The 19,809-nt window shown below is 50.5% G+C and overlaps 1 protein-coding gene across 10 annotated transcripts in view; it reads left to right on the top strand.

Annotated features, from left to right (window-relative positions):
• The window catches only part of HERC1 (HECT and RLD domain containing E3 ubiquitin protein ligase family member 1), a 3,379,312-nt gene that overhangs the window by 3,209,648 nt on the left and 149,855 nt on the right, over positions 1-19,809 (top strand). The gene's annotated exons all lie outside the window — the stretch shown is intronic.

The following is a 19,809-nucleotide window of genomic DNA, read 5'->3' as shown; positions in this document are numbered from 1 at the left end:
GGTAAGTGTTCTCTTCTCTAAGGCACCCTCCAAAGGGGACTCCTTCCCCAGGAACCAACCCGGTGGGAGGGGCCAATCAGGCTCTATCACCAGCAAGGGCACCTCACAGTGGAGGGGTCCACAAATCCTCCCTGTCCCAACGATGAGGGTCCAGACGGCTCTCATACCGGGCTTTGCTCTTATACTGGGCCCAGGCCTGAAGGAGCGCCTACATGCAAAAGCACTACCGGCACCATGAGAGATGGCCAGCTTCCTGGTCCACAACTGAGGTGCAGGGGAGGTCTGAGCCTATGCACACAAGCAAACGAGCAGAGACCATAGCGTGGGCATCCCAGTGCCTCGTCCTCCCCCCTCCTCCATGACCTGGGCCCATGGCCCCTCTCCCCCCCCACCCCCCCGCAACCGGCATATGTCATACATTACATGTTGAAAAAGGAAACCACACAGACACCTTGTAAAGTGGAAGAGTGAAATGCCTCAGCAGCTTTATTTTGCATAAAGTCTACGCTTCTGCATGTGCCGCCATTTTGACTTTACCAAGACACGTGCGGACTGTGTCCGCAGAGGTACTGGCTCTGGCGGGCGAACGCGCCAGTGAAGGTGGCATGGCGGGCGCCGCCCCTTAGTGGGGGTTGCCCAGCCGACGACCTCCCTCCACTCCTCTTACAGGGCAAGGGGGGCAGAGATGGGTGGGGGGGGACACGAGAACCCGCCCCCGGAAGCGGACAAGAGCCTGCGAAACGTGGGGGGCGGGGCAGGAAGCCGAGGGAGGGACTGCCCCCATAAAGGGACAGGTTACAAGCACCGGCACATTCTCCCTCGGTTTCCTGCCTCGCCTGCTCGTGGATTTCGTTTGCCTCGTCGGATTATCGTTTGTTGATGTCCAAGAAGGAAGAAGTTCTGTATCCTGCGTTCCAGTCCAGTGATTGCAGTGTTCCAGTCCGGTGAAAAGCTAAACGTAAGTTCGCAAGGTAAAAGCTAAATATAACAAGCATGTACTATGTTGCGCGGGGGTAGGTGGCATAAGGTAATGGGGCTTGCCCTATTGTTAGGAGGTCAGGCGGTAGAGAGCGAGTCAAGGGTATGGACCGCGGTAAGGGGGTAGCGCGTATGGGGGCGTTGTGAGTTGGTGACATGTTAAGTAGAGGCAGAGTGTGTGTGGAAAATACAAGATTAATAAAGGTAAAGGCCTGTTCATGCGGGGACACGCGACCAAGATGCCACAAATGGTAGGCTTAAATGCCGCATCTAGGTGAGGGGAGGTCAGGGTTGGGGGGGGCGGGTGGGTGGGGCAGCCTCGTGGTTAATGGCGGCGCGGCTGAAGGGAAAGGCACCGGGTCCCACTGTGCAAAGTAAGGATAGGAGGTGTGGTTGAAGGTGTGTTTCTAAATGCTACCAAGATGGTTTGTATATGCCACTGAGACGGAGTGTGAAATGGATTTGAAGAGGGAGGGGGCACGTTGCGTGGGCAGTGCAAGGGGGCTCGGTTGGGGGGGAAGGACAGGTAGGAGACACTTGGGCAAGGTGCAGGGATTTGAATTGCGAGAGGGCACACGGCATGGACGACAGGGGCCGCGGTCAAAAAAGCCCAAGGGGCGAGAGGCGGCAGGGTGGTAAACTCACCCCGAGGGTGGAATAGTCTCCTATGAGCATGCCGCAAGTCACATGGTGCACATCCTATCTTGTGCCTTAGGGACAGGTGCACTACACAGAAGCAAATTCCCCTAAGGCCACGCACCACACAGGAAGAGCACAGCAGTACACGTCGGCCCCACCGCATCAGCGCTGCTCTCCAGCGTGCGAAGAACGTTTGTTCAAAAAATTCCTCATGCTAATGAAATCTCCTGAAATGGGAGGTATCCTGAAGGGAATCGTTCAGGACAGGATTAAGCCTATGCTCCCGCAGGCTTCGCCTCCTGTCCAACCGGCTCCAGGCCTGGGCTTGACGCCCTCTCAACTCACGGAGGTTCCAGCCCCCGCTCAGCCTCGCATTGCATCCCAGTCCCCACCGCTGGCAGTCCCCCAGGCCCACGGCACTTAAAAGCATGGTGCCTGTCAGGGTTGGACAGGGCCGTGGCTGAGCCGATCACTGCTTAGAGGGCGAGGCCCTGGGGCCGGTCTATAAGTGGGCTTGTGTTGAGCCAGCCTGCAGGCTGCAGCCCGTTCAGCAGCCAGCCCAGCTCACGCCTCATCACGGCACCGGCACCCACAGCAGTCATTAAAGAAAGGTAACATGCAAGTGTTACCTTTCTTTGATTAATGCATCTGTGTCGCCTTTGCTCTCGGTAATGAAGGTGGGGCCCGGTGTTCCATGGCAGGGATGGTCTTCCCAGCCTGCTTTATGGTGCGTGCGTTCATGTTTTTTTTTTCTTCTTGTACCTACCTGCATATTTGCATGTTTGACCTAGAAGAGTAATTGGGCCCACAGCAACATTGGGCGTCCCTCTCTTAGAAGCACTTTGTTTGTTTCATGTACAGTATGACTCACGAACTGGTGCACAGAAACCACTCGATCCCCCCCCCCTCCCCCCCAACAATTTGTTGCGTTGCAAACGCAATCGCTCGTAACAAAAGGAGCGACTCCTGGCGCCACGCCGTCGGATCGGCTCAGGGGCACTGCCAGGCCAGCAATCTCTCGTAGCCATTTCAGCAACGGCTCGCTTTTCTGTCGCAGCCTGGCTTCTGGGGAGTGCGAGCATCCTGCTTTTTAACAGATTGAGGTAAATATATTTGACATATTTCGTTTTTGTGCAGGGTCGGACTGGGACAAGAAATAGGCCCGGACACCCCAAAAAAAAAGGCCGACCCCTCGCCTCAAAAAGTGGCCCACCCCTCACCTCAAAAAAAGTGGCCCTCAAACGATCATCCGTGATTCGCGTCAGTTCACGACTTTACAGAAAATGCTACTTATGGAGGGTTCATGTGTCTGTTGCATGTTATGTTTTGTGTAAACGCTTGAGAAAGTGATAAGGCAGATGAAGACTGCACGGCTGGGTACCAGCTGCTCCAGATGCCTCCTTTCTGAACTGATAAGAGAGGGGGGTGCTTTGAAACACAATTTACTTGATGTATAAGCACCTTACAAATGCACGATACATAAAATGAAATAAATAGGCCATATAGGCCTCTGGTGCCAGCCAGTGCCATGCCCAGTCACAGCTCACCTTCACTATGCCATGACCTGCCTGGCAGAGTCCCTTTGCCACATTCAGGAGTTTCTGGGCAGGATGTCACCCACCACCTCGCTCTACATTGACCCTTCTTCCATTCCCTCACCTCATTCAGCCGCATCCCCTCCCAGCTACCCCCACAATAAGCTCCCACCACAGGTCACGCGTCCACGAAAGTGAAAGAAGTAACCCTTTGCCCCTCTTTCCTGAGATCACATTTCTTTCTGAGGAGCCTCACAGCTTGGAAATCTGCACTATGGTGATGCACTATAAAGGGATCCAAAGGGTGAAAGGACTATTCAAAGCTGTGACATATGGGAGAAGCTTACGAGTTTGATGTGTGATTCAATGTCGTGAGATGGTGACACCTATGCGGAATTGCATAATGAGACAGATAAAAGAAATGGGTAAGTAAATGAAGTAATGATGTTAGTGCGTCCGAAAAGCAAGCTAGCACACTGTGTGGCCCTACCTTGATGATCTCACTGACCACCAGAAGAAAACATAGAGAACGAAAAAGAAACACCAGCGCGAGAGACATACAACAGAGCACAGAACAAGACATAGAAGAGAAAAGGAAGCAAAGAAAGTGGGCAACAATAGAAATAGGAAAAACAAAATAATGAACCTAGTCTAAATACAAAAAACAATCATACATCTAAATCATCATCAGCATCATTACAAAAAATGTGTTCTTCACTAAACGTGTAAAAAACGATAGCAGACAATAAACGTCTTGGTAATAACAAAAGAACACCAGAAGTGAAGGGCAATGCAATGTAGGGCCTGCCATCCTGGTCAAATAATATTAGCAGGGGCGGCCAGTCGGGCACCTCACACTCTTGGAGGGTGGACTCGTGGACGGCTGACGGGCTGTCTGTCAGCAGGTGAGACTAGGTACTGTTTCATAGGGGGCCAGATCCTGGTGGTGGTCCACCACCGGTCCCGACTCCCTTCCTGCCAGGCAGCAAGATGTGATGACAGCAACGTGACTGCAGACGTTGAAGGGCAGATGACGGCTGCATGGCTGGGTACCAGGCACCAGTTGCTCCAGATGCTTCTTTTCTGAACTGATAAGAGGAGAGCTTAAACACAATGTACTTGATGTATTAGCACCTTGAGGGGACATGCTACTCCCTGGAGGTCAAAGGGGATGAGCTCTAATAGTGCCAATGTGATCCCAACTTATAGTTTAATTCCAATGTTACCCTGTCAGGAGGAAGTGACGCATGCTGGCACTCGAGATGCCAAGTCCAGGTCTGCATTGGCATGAAGCTTTGGGGAAAACCAGTGAAACAAAAAAACGGAGAGATAACACAGTTAGGGATGCAGGCCGTCTGTCTAGTCCGAGTGAAACAGACACCTGCATTTTTAAAAGTTGACTGTGCCCTTTTATACAAAGTAAAGTTGGTAGACTTTACTTAAATGGGATAGGCAATTAAACCACATTAACAACTGTAGAAAAGTATTACATGTCACATGGTCTGTAACGTGTTGCTTATGGAAGTCATGATGAGCCCAGGCTATGTGTGACTCGCTTTAAATATAATACAGTGCATTGAACACCCCTTTCCACTGCCGTATCCACGGGAGCAAGTGTAATCACTTCATCCAGTCCTGGTGCTTACTTGAGGTAATTTTGCGGTTGCCAATCAATATCCACTAATAATCCCATACATAAGGCAAGTTACTTTACACAGTTTGGACAATGCACGATAAGGCAGTTTTGAACTCCTATCTGTACTGTACGATTGAGAATGCACCTATTTCTGTACTCCAGTCTAGCATGCATCTCTTTCTATGTGTGCACACAAATGCACGATACGTAAAATGAAATAAATAAATAGGCCAAATAGACCTCTGGTGCCGTGCCAGCCAGTGCCATGCCCGTGCCCAGTCACAGCAGGGCGACACGATACACACATCACCGCCGGCCCACTGAGGGACTCACGTTCAGGGAGGGAGGACTCGTGGGCGTCTGACGGGCTGGCTGTCAGTAGGTGAAAGGAGGAGAAGAACTGCCAGGCCAGTGCAGTCAGTGCCTGGACTTTATTCTTACCTTACGGGCCGGCTCCTAGCTGCAGAGTCTCTCTCTGTCTCCTCTTGGATGTTGTCTGCTGGGCTGGCTGCCGCGGGGGCTGGCAGACCTGGGCTGAGCACTGCTGAGCCACCGAGTGAGGTGGTGGCGCAGGTACGAGGTGCCAGGCCGGGGCGGCAGTCACCAGCAGACAGTGTACAGTGCTGCCTGCCTGCTAGTACCACCAGTGCTGCAGACTGAGTTGGCAGTGCCACTGCAAGCCGGTCCCTGGCAAGCAGCCGGATCAGCAAGAACTTCGGACCGGGTGCTGCCTGCAGCCGGTGTGGAGTAACGGTCCACTGTCTCGGTCTGCTGGCTGGCCTCTGCTGTGCTGCACGCAGCCCGTGGTGGTGTCGTGTTGTGGCTGGCTGACAGTGGCCCGTAGCAAAAATCATCATGCAGGGCAGGGAGGAGAGGCTCAACTAATATCCTTTCTCTCCAGGGAGAGAGGGTCACATGTCACACGTCCAATGGCGGCACAGAGTCTGTGCCGGATCAGCCTCATCCCCAGCCCCAGGCACAAGTTGCTTTCAACTTTGCAAAGTGCAACAAATTCGTTGCTTTCAACTTTGCAGGAAGTAACAACAACTTGTTATGAGACTGCACTTGGTTGGTGCCCCCGTGCCCCCAGTGCCGGGCCCAGGTCAGCCCAGCCCCAGGCCAGCGGCCCTGCAGGCAGGAGGCGAGCAAGCCAGCCAGCCTGAGGCTGAGCCTGGCTGCAGTAGGTGTTGTAGTTGTAGCCGAATTAGCATTTCAGAGGAGCCGGGGCGGGCCCGAGCGGCGACTAGCACTGCACGCCGCGGCTCCCCCTGGAGTGGCTGCACCATGTCAGCGGCCCTACCCCAGGGTCCAGGCTACTTGATCAGGCATTAATAATATGCATGCATCATAATTATGATGCATGCAAATCACCAAAGCAAGGTAACAACTTGTTTGTTGTTACCTTGCTTTGATGAATAATTATGCGCACAGCCCCAGCCCCTCCTGCAGAGTGCCAGTTTCCATCACTGGCGCTGCCTGCTGCTAGCAAGGCGAGCTGCTGGCGTGGCCACTGTCGGCAGCAGCCAAGCCAATCCATAATTGTACAAACACTGCAGGCAACAAATAAAAAAAATGTTTAAAATGGAAATGGCCCAGCTTGGCCTGCGCCCACAGCGCTGTACAGCACACTGTGACTGTGTGTCACTGGCTGGCTGCTGCAGCGCTGTGCCGGCAGCGAGTCAAATGTAATAATAAACAAACATTTTATTTATTTTTTTAAAACCGGCCCTGGGGTGGCTTCATAAAAAAACCAGCCCATGGTGTCGCGGCCTGCAGCATTTATCAAAGGAAGGTAACACTTAGGTGTTACCTTTCTCTGCCTCTGCGGCGGTCTGGCGGCGGCGGGGCTGCAATTGCAAAGGATCTGTAAGATACTTACTTACAGATCCTTTGCAACTTGCGTCCGTCCGGCGGCGGTGAGGGGGAGGCCCTGGGGGCCGGTTCCTGAAGTGTGAAGGCACAGACTTGAAGCCCATGACTGAGCCGGAGACCGGCCCAGCGTGGGCTTCAGGAACCGGCCCCCAGGTCTCCTCCATGATTTTGTATCGGCCACGGGCCGATTGGCCGACGGCTCAGTCCAGCCCTGTTTTTGTGTGTCTGTGCCGAGGGAGCACAAGTGCAGGGCGGAGAACAATATCTCCACGCCTCCTTTGCCTCTGTTAATACACGGCCGCTCACACCCACCAGTACACACAGCTACTTAGTGGGGACCAAGGAAACAAGATATTGTAACGCAAAACACTTGTCAAAAGGAATCTGCATGCTCAAGGCTCCTAAGATTGATACACTTGGAAGATGAGAGGAGCGCTGCTCTTCTGGGCCTCTGCTTTGTGGTTGTGATCACTGTTGTGCTGTGCTTGGCCGTCTTTTTGCAATAAGTTTCATTTCTTGTTTAACCAGGATTTTAACCGATGTACTGAAGAGTCCATCTGCCATTGGGTTAGACTGAAGCGCTCCAGAAAACTTGCGGGTGCTTCAAATGTAGCGTTCAAGGCTTAAAAGGAATGTTAGGTAACTGCTCTTTTCAGAAGGGTTGGTGCTGCTGACAGGCGGTGCCTAGGCTGCATCGCTGCTGTGCAACCACTGGGTTGCAGGGGTCATGTGCAAGACTTTGCACTGGCTGTAAAGCACTGTGCGGCCGCGTTGCTAAACAAGTTAAAACGGCATCTTCCATAAAGCGCTTTGCTCTTGCTGTACACGAGGAGTTCCAATCGGACCCAATTCCAGTTGCTTTTAAGGGCGTCAGCATGGAATTACATGAGTATTAGAACAAAGGCCACTTGCGTGTGACCTCATCAACCAAAAGAGGGCGAGGGGTTCAAGCTATCTATGCCCATTCATATCATCATAGTATAGTAGTAGTTACCCGAGGCATTGCATGGGTGAAACACACCTCATGAAAGCAAATATGTACATGTCCTTAAACATGTTTTCTTGGGAGACAGCATGTCTTCGATATTATTCACATGGTCATCAGCCATGCTATTTGCATACTGTATTGTGTCAGCGAACCACAGATGTTTTCTTTTAAACCTCTGGGAGCTATCACAAATACTTCTCTCTGGGATGTAACCGTGCCAGCTACTTGTAACTGGTTGGTGGTAGCCTTTTGAATATTTAGGAGTTTTGATACAAGTCGCATAAAGTAAATGGGAGACCCACGTGTGTGTCACGATCTGTTAAATTGAAACCCACGGTTACAAAGGAACTATGAATCTCACTGCCAGGCTCACGGGGGAATCTGTTTCCAAGTATTGCTTCCCACCAAATCTAGCAGTTTCCCAGGAAACGCATTTGTTATGGCATGTCAGAATGTGAAGCCCACCCTCAGCCCCCTTCCCTGTTCATGCATTGCTATTGCTTCCTGCTAAGTCTGAGGGTAGGTGGAAGTCTGCATGCAACATGCACCACTCTCTGACCGCCACACATGCACTGTAGTGCCTGCCCTGGGTGGGAACTTTAAATAAATTGAACTTGGGTAACAATTTGGCCCTGCAGCCTCTACTGAGGCTCCTTCGTGAAAATGTATGGCATTGGCCAAGCTAGGTAACAATTAACTAAGCAAGGAAAGGTGTGGCACAGGTCTCCTCTGATTTTACACCCTGCTGTGAGCCTGCCCGCCTTCCCTTCACCACTTGTAAGAGCCCATCAAAAGTTTGGACCAGTCGATTGGAGGAGTCTTCCGCATGTGCCCATGCCATTTGCAGGCCTGCCTTGCTGAGGAGCGGCCCGCTGTTGCTGTGCACGCTCACTGAGCCATCAGGTCTCTTTCCACAAGCTGGGAACCCAGAGCATTCCCTATTCTGAAGGCAACAGCACATCTGGAGAGTGCGGAGGAACCAGCCGCCACACTATACCACGGAGAAGCCTGTCCTCAAAGGCCCATGTGTGAGTCTGCCATTTAAAGTGCGCTACCAACGTGTGAGGTCCTTGTGTGGCAAAAAGCACGAATGGAGCTCACAGGAGGCCCTGAAAAGTTTGTAGCGCTGCATCTTTGCACCCTAGGCTCGGTGGCACCCCCATCGCTTTTCCTGATTTGGGGTTCAGAACTACTGAGAAAGTAAGAGTGAGCATCTGGGGCAGGGCAACAAGGATCTGGCACTTGATGAGAGGGCAAACTTTAGCTGACTTTCTAAGCAATTAAAATAGGTGCCAGACATCCCTAAGCGTGCAAGGCCTGAGAGGACTATTTACTGCAATCGCAATCCTGCCCAGGTGTAACTCTTTCTCTATCTTGTTTTTTCCATCTCTGTGTTGTCCCTGGCCGACTTTAGGTTTCTTGGAATATCGCGGGACCCTGTTCCCTGAAAAGGAATGACAAAACCCCATTTGAAACCTTGCTGGATAGCCATGCTGGTTTCCTTGTCCGGATAGCTCATCAGTGCATCGCTGAAATTGTTAGGGTTAATGGGAGTTTTGCCTGGTTCTAAAACTGGGGTTGCTATGTTGTTGCCAATCAGTTGTATGTTTGGCTGGTAGTCTGTAATTGGTTGGGCCGAGTTGCTGCTAATCTTTTGAATTTTTGGATGGGAGTTTGGTGCAATTGATAGCTGGGTGATCGCCGTTGCAGTTCGTGCAGGTGTGCTTAAACCAACAATCCTTCCCCTGTTCTGGAAGTAACTTGGGCAGCTTCCTCTTCTGACGGAGGCTCAGCATTTAATATGTAAAAATCATTCTGTACCTCATCCCATTCTATGGCTGGCCTCTCTGACATACTCCTTCTAAATCTAATGTCATAAGCCAACCAGCCTTTGCCCCTTTGTGCGATTTTTACTTCTCTGATTTTGTCCATGAATGCCCATAGTTTGACCCCCTTGCCAGGGAATTTTTCAAGGTATATGGTGGCTTAAATGGCAAAGGATTTCAACCAATTGTCCCAGTTCTGCTCTACCTGGGCATTTCTGGCTATCGCTTTTTCCTCTATTTTTTTAGGATCCCTAAAAGCATCCCTCCCCTTGCGTTGGGCCTCTATTAGTGAAAAAATGTCAATAAATTCTTTTCCCCATATAGCCTCCTTGATTGTTATGTCAATGTTCCATGCTAGACATCTTTTGTACCTATTGAGGATCTCTGTATGAAAAGATTTCAATTTAAGGTCCAGTTGGCAGTGCTGATCATCAGCATATCTGATGTGCCGTGGCCGTTTGTTTCCGGCTGCCCCGGTGTGCTTGTATCGGGGGCTGCCCATGCCTTTAGTGCACCTGCCAGATCCGCTGCTTATGTTGCCACCATTGGTGCGTGTGTAACCCTGGCTGCTGGTGTCGGTGAGGCTGACACGATGTGTGTTCGAGCTGTCATTGGACTTACGGGGGCTTCAACCGTTGAACACAATGTGGGAGGATCTGCCACTATAATGGGTTCCACCGGTACGCTAGGAGTCGAAAGACCAACTGCTGGTGAAGGAATTATTGGGCAATTCCATCACGCTAAAAACCGCCCCTCTCGGCTTCAGCGCTGCTAAACCTTACACTGTTTAAATGTTTTGTAACAAAACTGTCAGAATTTTGATGTTGAAGGATTGCCTCGAACCCCCAACCTTTCAGGTACAAGTCACAACGCGTACTGATTATGCCACCGAGACTGGCTCGATGCGTGTACTCATTCAAACAATGTGGGCTGGCTAAATACCAGAGTTTGTCTCTGTCGGGATCCCAAACTGCATCAACAGGCTCTGCACAGATGTCAAAATGAGTGACCAAACACTGCGCTATCTGTGCTCTTTAAAACCCTGTGTTTTCACAGCCCCTCCTGACTTGTTTTGATGCGCCTGGCTCATGCAACTCAGCTCTCCACTTTACCAATCTAAAGGCTTGCAACTTGTATCAAAGCAGCCAAGCTGCCGCAGCGCCGGGTTTCCTTCAATGGAGCACTCCCCCCCCCCCCCCCCCCACCCCCCCGCCCGCCCGCCTCCTTCACAGGCCTGTGAAATGCTCCCCTTCTTTTGCGGGCAGCGCCAGGCTCTAATCAGGCAAGGCGTGATTCGAGCTGTGAATCCACAAAATCCTAATTGGAATTAACTAGCCGTGACGCCGCGTATGTGGCGAACACAACTTGAAGAAATGCTGAGTGCACAGCAGACGTTGGCAATGAAGTAAAAAGACAGCTAGTTTCAAAGAAGAAAAAGAAAAAGGAATTGGGAAGACACTGAGTTAACAGTGAACTTCCCAGGTATTGTTTGAGTCCCCGTGCAGGGTCGACAAACCGTTTGTGCTTTAGGAGTTGCACACAGCTCATTATATAGGCCCCAAGAGGCCCTTATTCTTTGTACTCCATGGGGGGGCTAAGCACCAACCCCCACAGGCCAGCCTCTGCTGACTAAACTGCCTAGGCATCCAAGGTCTGCATGGTGCACTGCACCCTTATATTCTCCTGGAAGGGTGAGGTATTTATTACCTCACCCTTCCTGCCTTTCATGTGCCAGACCCTGCAGCCTGCCTCCCTTATCTAAAAGACAGAGAGGGGCACTGACCTTGGAGGAAGGCTGTGCCCCTCTCCAGCGCCATGCTGCCATGTAACAACAGTTACAAGGCCTCGCCTTGGGCAGCCCTGCGGTATTGCCCAGAAGACATGAGACTCGCCCAAAACCTAATATCTTTTAAGGCAAAACTCAAGACCCATCTGTTCTATTAAGACACCACATAGGAACCAGAAAGTAGGCATGCTGGCGGGTGGGCCGGGCCTGTGAGCCGAGAGAGGGCTGAGCGCTGGAGAGGCTGAACTCGTGCCTCTCTCGCTCCCTCAGCTCGTGACTCTGCATGTCAGAGGCGGTGCCGCCGTCCAGCGAAGAGAGCCGCTATCACCTTGACCTCGGCTATCCTTAACAATGAAAATGAGCTGAATGCAATTGCCGGCTGCTGTGCTAGAGGCACAGCCTCTGATATCCATTGCTGCCACAAGACTGAAGATAAAAACAGTTCCATCTTACTAACATTAAGGATGGACCAATCTGTACTTTTAAGAGACATTACAAATAGGGGAAACTGAAAGAAAATGTAAATATACTGGCAACATTGGCGGCTGATGAAACTGTGCTGAAATACATAGAGGTGCATTAGAAAGATAAATATATGCACTGAAAAAGATTTTGTTGTAAGGATATAATGGCGGGGCACAAAGCATAATGAGCGCAGAAAGTCGATACCACCATGCACAGCTCATGACTTCACATGTTGTTCTCGTGCCAAGATGAAAGGTAGGAAGGCTCCTCCTGCTACACCCATGCTAGCTTCTCCAAAGTGCAGCTGCCATCTCGCTACCTCTTCACCTGTCACTGTGCTGTTACCAACTTAGTCTGCCTCCAGTGCCTCTTCCATCCTGTGTCTCGCATTGCCTACCATTCAGAAGTGCCTCAGCTCTGACTGTGGTCCCTGTCTCAAGCGGTTGACTGGTCTTTCCTTCAACCCACTTTACTATTGCTCCTTGGCTGGCTCCCCTTATGACGCACCTTGGCTAACAGGCCTCAATGTTGTGTAATCCATGGCTTGAACGTTCTGAACACTCCCTGAAATGGTGCTTTATTGCTAAAAGCGTTCCTTTTGTAGGTACAGCATGCTTGTTGGTGTAATCTCTTATTGCCAGGCCCAGGGTACATTTAACATGACTGCCAGAGACACCACTGGAAAAACGTGCATCCTTCCTTCTAAGCAATTCTCTGCATACAGTGAGAGTAAGTGCATGGGGCTTGCTTGCTGTGAGGCAACTGCGGCTGGGGGAGGTAGGGCTTATAAGCACATGACTGCGGAAAATTGAATTAAAGCACATCTCAACACATTCAGTAAAATAAACCCTTACTGGCAGCATCCTATCGAGTACATGTTTGGCTGAAATGAGATTACAACTACACAAGGGGATGCTAACATGCACGGCAGCTCATGTGCCTAGCACTTACTATGCATCTTTCTATCCGTATTCTCTTGGGGAAAGTTGTTGCATTTGGTAATTTTTTTTTATAGATGGAAGTTATAGAGGATGTTGAATGATATCGGCATCAGGGGAATCGGGGAATGTTATTTTATGAGTTGTGTTGTAATGTAATATTTGAGCATAAATGCAATTGACAAGGTACTTACTTTCCGGTGTCATCATTTGGCTGTACTGCTTATTAAATGCAACTCTATTTTCAATACACGTGGCAACGAGTAGACATGCCTTGAGTCTGGTTCTGCAAAATAAGTATTTAGCTATGTGATGTTGTTTTTTTTAAAGAGCAGAAGGAATTGTATCTCTTTCTCAAGCATTTACACAAAACCTAACGTGCAACAGACACCTGAACCCTCCATAAGTAGCACTTTCTGTGAAGTCGTGAATTGATGTGATTCACAGATGATGGTTTGAGGGCCACTTTTTTTTGAGGCGAGGGGTAGGCCACATTTTTTTAGGTGACCGGCCCCATTTCTTCTCCCAATCCGACCCTGGTGCCTGTAGATAGTACAGACCCATAGGACACAGTGGATCAGGGTGACATGGACCAGGAGTATGAGCAGGACAACCTCCTCATCATCGGCAAGGACATTGCACAACATGCTAGCCAGATTAGCAGAATATTTTGGCATTCCTCAACTTCAGAAGGAGCAACCAGAAGCGGGGGTCCTAGCGGAGGTGGTAACCAATCCGCTCAACCACCAGATCTGTCATCCCACTCCAGAAAGATGTGGAGGCCCTGGCAAGGAAGGGCTGGACCAAACCCCATTCTACGCCGTCAACCAACAAGCAGCTGTATGGAAAATATAGGCAGGCAGAGGGCGACTCACTCCTCCCGTCGGTACACCCGCAGCCACATGCATCGGTCATTGTGGCAGCTTCCATGTATGCCAAACTGCAAACATCCACTACATCCTATTCTACTTTGGCATTACCGATTCCAACCTATCCATGGATAGACAAGTCAATGCTATAGCCTCTGCGGCTGCATATTATGCCAAACTAATCAACGCAGTCAGGCCCTTTCTCTCCAAAGAAAACTGCACAAACATAGCCAGAGCAATCACTGGAACTAGGCTTGACTACTGTAATGTACTCTTCCTAGGCACCTCCAACAAAAACCTAGAGAGGTTACAAATCATACAGAACAGTGCTCTCCGGGCAGCCCAAGGCATTGCCAAAAGAGAACACATATCAGAGGCCAGAAAACTAGCCCACTGGCTCCCAATAAAACAAAGAATCATCTTCAAGACTCTGACACTGACCCACAAGTGCATTCACCTTACTGCCCCATACTACCTCTCTCAAAGGATCCACCCCGTCTCCTCTACTAGGCCAACCAGATCACGATATAAAAACATGCTGTCTGTGCCAATAGTAAAAAAAAGCTAGAGTGGCCGGATCCAGCTTCCCATATCTCGCACCCACCCACTGGAACGCCCTACCTCCCACAATGCGAGGTGAGGCGTCCCTCAGTGCCTTCCGCAAAACCATGAAAACCATCTTATTCACATAAATTGCGCCGCACCAGTGGTATCCATATCATATCTTCCTACTGCATAAACTGTATTGTAATGACTAACTGTACCAACCAAAATATCAGTTTTATGCCTTGTAGAATTCATAATGTACCACTGAATGCCACTATTCCTGTAACTAAGCTCTTGCAAGTAACAGCGCCTCAATGCCCACGGGCTGCTTGCGCGCTATATACATTTAAATAAATAAATAAATTACTCAGCAATGAGAAGGTGGCTCTGGAGGCCTACAGAAAGAAACTATACTCCAACACCGGCCTCCATCTGCATCAAGATAACGCAAACACCATTCTGACTGCCACAAATCAGAGGCTTTGGAGGGAGATTGCTGATTTCCTCCTGGAGCTGCCAGCTCACAGGCAGGCGTCTTTCAAGGCAGGTTTGGCAAAGCCAATTTTGTGGTGCAGGACTTAATGGAGTCCTCTGTGGCTCATATAGACATGGTGGGTAGAGCCATTTGTGTGGTGCCAGATATGAGGCAGACAGCGTGGCTTAAGGCCACCACGTTCAATCCGGACGTACAAGACCACATCATTGACCTCCCTTTTGAAGGAGGGGACCTGTTCCATTCTTCAATGGATGAAGAGTAAGATAAAAAGAGCAACAGTTCCCGGGCTTCCACGTCTTTGGCTATGCCTCCAAAGCCAGTATCTAAGTCTTTCAGGCAGGGGCAATCCCGGTACCATAGAGGTTGTATGGTCGGTGGCTTCAGGGGCTTCCAGGACCGGAGAGTTAGACAACCTGACAGTTCCCCCCCGTCAACACAGGCGCAACCAACAGAAAACTTTGCACAAGTGCTTCTTCCAGTCACCATCCCAGGGAAAGAAGCAATGACGTTATCATCAAGGTCCACAGTTCTCCAGAAGGGGTCAGGCTTGCTCTTCACATTCAGTCCAGGGGATACTCTTTGTGGACCCATGGATCCTCTTGGTGGTATCACAGGGCTTCCGCCTTCCCATCCCACAAGTGCCCCCATCCTCCTCCCCTTCCTCAGATCGGGACACCATCTCTCCTTGCAGAGATCCTTTCACTGGTCGTGAACGGGGCAGTAGGGGAAGTTCCCCCATCGCAAAGAAGCTTGGGGTTTTACTCTTGTATCTTCGCAATACAGAAGAACCAGAAAGGCCTGATAGTGGTTCTGGATCTATCCTTCTTAAACATTTTCTTACCCCTCCAAATGTTCAAGATGGTTACGCCAGCATTGATAGCGGAGTCTCTGTGTGGGGGAGACTGGATGTGCGCCATGAACCTGAAGGCATACCTGCACGTCTCAATATGGCAGCCCCACCTCTCATTCCTCCGGTTCCAGGTTATGGGCTCCCACTTACAGTACAAGGTCCTTCCGTTTGCGCTCAACTCAGCCCTAAAAGTATTTACCAGACTCAAGAATGCTGTGGCGGCGCTCCTCAGGTTGGAGGGCCACCATGTGTACCCATACCTCAGCGACTGGTTGATCAGGGCAGAATCACCAGAGTTGTTGAGGAATATGGCTTCCAGACTAATAGATATTGTTCACGAACTGGGGATCTCAATTAGCCTCGGAAATTCTCCGCTCCAACCAATACAAGCCTTGGTCTTCCTGGTTCCCAGGTGGGATACCAAGGAGCAGCGGATCTTCCCCACCATGGAGAAGGTGGCGGCTCTCAAAGCGGCTACTGGGCATTTTTCCAACAGGTTGGAAACTTCGGCTTGGTGGTACCAACATCTTCTAGGGATTATGGCGGCATGCCTCCTGACCGTTCCGCATACCAGACTAAAAATGTGGAAGGTTTAGTTACACATCTCACCCTAATGGGTCCAGGAAACGAGCTCTCAAGCAGCATTAGTAAACATCCCTGCACATCTCCACAAGTATTTGGTGTGGTTGAGGCAGGATGCCAATCTTATGGCAGGCAGACCATTCACACCCTCTTGCCCGCATATACCATTACAACAGACTCCTCCCTGTGTGAGTGGGAAGCCACTCTGGACAACCACATTGGTCTGCGGACAAGGGAGTACTAGAAGTGTCACATCAACTGGTTCAAACTAATGGCCATATGGCTGGCTCTCTGGGCTTCTTCCCGGTGATCAAGAACAGCCCAGTCTGTATTCAGCCGGACGGTTCCACCTGAATGTACTACCTCAACAAACGCGGGGGGGCACCAGATCTCCTCCCCTGTGCAGGCTCACCATCAACATATGGGAATGGGTCACCAACCACAACATATGACTTTCGAAAATCCACCTTCCGGGTGAATACAACCTAGAGGCAGACAGGGGCTGGGGGTGGACAATTACGAGAGGCAGCTGAATGAACAGGTCCTGCAGGAGATCATCATGTGGGGACAGCCCCACATAGACCTATTTTTCACGAAACACAACCGGAGATGCCAGCAGTTTGCTTCTTGGATCGGAAAGGGCAAAGGCTTGCTGGGGGAAACCTTGCAGCTCCAGTGGAACGGGATGTCGGCTTAGGCATTCCCTCCGACTCCTCTAATCTACAAAGTTATCTGCAAAATCAGGGGGGTGCGTCGCCTGAGGCTAATTATGATAGTGCCACAGTGGTCAGCCAGACCAGGGTTTTCGGACCTAATACGACTATCGGATCATCCCCTGCTGCCTCTCTCAGTGGGGATGGCTCCCTTCCTATCTTAACTGGGGTGGGGAGGCGGTAGTCCACCCGTCCCCAGAGAAATTAGCCCTAGCGGCTTGGTTCCTGAGCACATAATGCTGCAGCACTTTCGCCGGTCTCAGGACAGCCTGGAGATTATCCAGACTGCAAGGAGCGTCTCCACCAGAAACCAATATAGGTTCCGCTTCTGGGTCAAGGAAAGAGGTGTAGGTTCTTTGACGTGCACACTGGATCAGGTGCTGTCGTTATCGGCTCACCTGGCAGAGTCGGGCGTTCAGGTCGACACATGCCATACTTACCTAGCTGCCATAGGTGCCTACAAGAACTCTGGCAGCGACTCATTTTCCACGTCCAACCCTGTGTTCAAGGGGCATCTTGTGCGTCTGACAAGATTATACCCTCCCTATAAGATGTCTGCCCCCGGTCTGGGACCTCAACGTGGTTCTGGGCGCCATGGTGCATAAACCGCTCAAGCCCATGGCGTCTGTCGACATCAGATTGATCACAATGAAGACCGCGCTGCTGGTGGGCCTCACCTCGGTGCGTGGGATCAGTGAGATTCAGGCCCTCGTGGCATCGGAGCCTTATACCGCGTTCCATCGCGACAAGGTGGTGCTCGGCAACCCCCCTGCGTTTCTCCCTAAGGTGGTGTCTTCCTTTAACCTCAATGAGGAAATAGTCAAACTTTCTTTCCAAATCCAAAGGAGGAGGCAGAAAATGTGTGTACTGTCTCGACATCAGGAGAGCCCTAAAATTCTACCTGGACAGGACAAAGGGCTTCCGCAAGTCAGATGCATTGTTCATCAACTTCGATGGTTCAAAACCAGGTGGGCAGGCATCAGAGGCCTCAATACATAGGTGGATGGTCACTGCTGTTTAAGAGCAAAAAAGGGACAGCATATGAAGGTCCCAGCAAACATGCACGCCCATGCGGTCAGGGCCAAGGCAACGGCTTTCGCCTTCCAGAGGCATGTGCCATGGAAGAAAATCAGCAGGGCAGCCACCTGGGCAACCCCCTCTGCATTCTGCAAGCATTCTTGCCTAGACGGCAGTGCAAGATCAGACATGGCCTTCGGGCAAGTGGTCCTGAGGAACCTGTTCTCTTTGGGATGCATCGTCTCTCCTTCCTGGGCCTTCAATCGGTGATAATCGTCCATACAGTATGGAGGAAAGAGGATGGGACATAGGAGTAACTATACATTTCTCACTGTAGTGACTAACATACTCCTAGTCCCCTTTCCTCCATACATCCCACCATCCTTCCCCCTTAATAAGCAACGTTGTTAGGCAGTTGAATCTAGCCGATGTGTCAAAAGGGACTGAGGTGTGGCGCCTGTTAGGGAGAATTCTCATTTCATGGCTAATTTCCCTTACCTAGTGAGTCCCTCAGCAGCTTTGCTGGATCTCTGGAGTTATTTCTTTCCACTGGGTAAGAGTGTGAGCTTTTCCCCCAATCTTATTTGTATTTTGCTATGTTTTTTTACCTGTTTTTATGATTGTGGACTCTGGAGTACACCACTTCAGTAGCCCCCTTCTTTTGTGTGTCCCACAGCACCCTCTGTGCAGTAACACAGGGTTGTCGTTCAGACTTCCCCCGACTCCATTTCTGAGGCTGACTACCGTTCCCCATAAAAGGGTAAAGTTGCCATTAACTTTAGTCAACTTAACCACAGATCCAGAACACACCATCTTACATGGAGGGCTGGAAAGGGTTACTCCTTAGCCCTTTTTATCTGTACCTCCTAGAGCATTGTTTCGCGCTTTTAACATTTAGACATGGCTGGTGGCAGTGGTATCTACCCTAATTTTCTACCGCGGTTATCTTATATAACTGTGGTAATATTGTAGGCTATTGTGTTAGCCTCGAACATAAACCCGCTCGACCAAATGCTTTTTCTTTGGCTCTGGTGCGGTTTATTCACCATTTCTTTTTGTTAAACTCCTTCTTGTGCTTTGCGCGGCAAACCAGGTTTGCCTTCTTTGTTCACTGTCTTTTGGCAGGCTTCTGCCAAGAAGCCCTCCTCAAGGAGCCTGGGTGTCTAGGTGGGCTGAATGTGAGGGAGGGGTGTAGTCACCCCCTGCACAGGGTATCCTAGGAAACCACACTTTTTCCTGATTGGCTGAGGTGGTTGTCCAGGCTGGATAACCCCCCTGCTGGGTGATTGACAGCCAGGCTATGTGAATGGGGGATTTTCGCATAAAAGGCAGGTCTCTTGGGCTAGAAGTCAGAGAGTCGCCACTGGAACTACAAGGAACCGAAGCGAAGCGGAGGAGAGGTCGACTGCTGCCGCTATCCCGTCCCGGTGAAGCCCTGCTGCAGTCGTGAGCGAATTACCCTTCAACGACTAAGAGGAGAGAGATCCAGTCTGGAGTCGTCTTCCCTTGAGCCTGGCGGGGATAACCAGCTCATCTTCTTCAGCCAGAGGTCCCCGTCGTGGTCGAAATCGCTGCACACTGCTGTAGTGGTCCAGATAGCCACCTGAAGAGCCTCTCCTGTTTATAAGAAGCGCACCTTTTATTCATCGTCGCTGCTGCTGGCCTCATCCATGTGTGGTGTAGACCCCCTTCATCGTCCTTCTTCGTGCCAAAGCCAGGAATCGTGGGTCTACAGGAAACTACCAGGAACAACTGCCGTGGCACCAGCTTCGTCTTTGAGAAAGGTACTGTGTCATGCTTGAGGAATTTTGGGCGAAATCCCTATTCTTCACTTATAAGGCTTGCCCTTATTTATCCCTCCTTTTTATAACTTTTGCTTCCGAACATTTGACAATATCTAAAGTACTCTTGACAACTTTGAATCGCAAACTATCCGACGTGTGATCCTTGACACAGAAACCCGGTTCCACTTGACACTGGCTCCGGCCTCTTGACTCTTGCATTTCTGTCCATGAGTGCTCTTCGATTCTGTTTGCCTAACTAACATATTACCTATGATTTTTGCCCCCAACT

Source organism: Ambystoma mexicanum, chromosome 11, assembly GCF_040938575.1.
Source record: "Ambystoma mexicanum isolate Mex_15411 chromosome 11, UKY_AmexF1_1, whole genome shotgun sequence".
Lineage (NCBI taxonomy): Eukaryota > Metazoa > Chordata > Amphibia > Caudata > Ambystomatidae > Ambystoma > Ambystoma mexicanum.
This window is presented reverse-complemented; position numbering and strand designations above follow the sequence as displayed.